We start from the raw sequence: 1,657 nt of genomic DNA on the forward strand, positions 1-1,657 counted from the left end.
AAAGAAAAAGAAAAAGAAAAACCCTTACAAAAAACCAAACAGGAAATGTTGCGCATCTGCAAATATACATTATGTTAAGAAGAGCCAGTAGGAAAACTGTGTTAAACTAACAGAATTCCTGAATTTGGTATTATGAGTTTAAAAGACAGAGATGGTAAGAAGTGTTTTAAACAAAATTCCAGTCTACTTGCAAATCCTATTGTAAGGAGCAAAACAAAAAGATAATGTTTGTTTATTAGAGTATTTGACTTAACAGCTTGTTGGTTTCCAGAAAAACAAATCAGAAGTCCAAGCTATAGTCCATTGACAGTTTTAATCTCTTGACTTGAATCCAATTGAAGATTCTCCTCTATTAGATGAGGTTTTTTTCAACATTCTTGGAATAAGCTTCAAAACCAAAACTGAATCCGAACCCAGGTGCCATGTAATGGTATGGAGGCTTCATAGCATTCACTACGAACTTGTTCCTGGTGCAGTTATAAAGGGAAGGGAAGCAAAATATTGCCAACATCCATATAAAAAGCTCAGATGTCATTATATTGGTTCAGTTTAACAATTTCCATTTTCAATTACAGTGGCTTTTTTACAAGCTTTTATGCTTAGTATACTTCAGATTTCATAATTTTGTCTAAACAAAGAATACTTTTCACTTTTAGAGACCAGCAGTGTTTATATGTTGATTGTCTCGACATATGCTAGAACTGTAACTTGATAAAAACGAATACAAAAACAAAAAARCCTAAAGAGTTTTGAGGTCATGTTGTGTCATGAAGTAAAATGGCAAAATCAGTTTGGTGAGATTTTGGGAAATAAAACAGATTCATTTGCTTTTGCACCAAAGCTGAAGTGTTAGGTGGGTTATAAGGGCTCTATTGACCGTATCAAATATTTTAAAAACATTTGTGGGGAGGATTTAAAATGTATAGAGATTTAAGTGTCCAATTCTGTAAAGGGCTAGACAAGATCAGCTGCAGATTTACTCACAGGTTCAGATCATTTATGATTTTGCAAAGAGATCAAGCAGAAAAAGAGTTAATGAATTAAATTATAATGAATTAAAAATATAGGATAACCTTACCTCAGATACATTTGTTTTATTATGTTGTATAAACTACATTCTAGAGTCTAGAGTTTCCAAAGCTTTGCAGGAAATAACTGCAGGAGTTACTGGTTTTGGTTCTGACCATTAAAAATGTAAAACACTGTGAAAAAAAGTGATTTTTGTAATTGTTCAAGCATGTATCAGATTATCTCCTCAAGAGCCTTGTGAGTTTTTCAGCTGTTTCTCCATGCAGAGATGTGGGGAGTGAACAATTCTGTAGTCACTTGCCCAATTTTATCTCCAAGCTRTGAGAGGTTCTTTGCTACTACATAAACGTGGTCTTTTTTTTGCTGTTGTTGTTTTTTTTTTTCCCTTTAGGTTCAAAGAATCATAGGAAGCTGGGTAGGAAGAATTGTAATTTAAAGGTGACTATGCGAACATCGTTCAGTTCATAGCAAGGCTAATTAAACAGGGAAACCCAACACCGATCCTAAACCTTTCAAGCTCTCTCCTAGTAATTCGCATCTTCCCTTATTTTAGAGACTTCATGTAAAACAAGCTTTTGGTGAGGAGGAGTGCCAGGTTTTAGCTGGCATTGCAGCTTTATGCCATTTC

This window comes from Rhea americana, unplaced genomic scaffold (assembly GCF_003343005.1).
Source record: "Rhea americana isolate MKP2758 unplaced genomic scaffold, rheAme1 scaffold_22, whole genome shotgun sequence".
Taxonomy (NCBI): Eukaryota; Metazoa; Chordata; class Aves; order Rheiformes; family Rheidae; genus Rhea; species Rhea americana.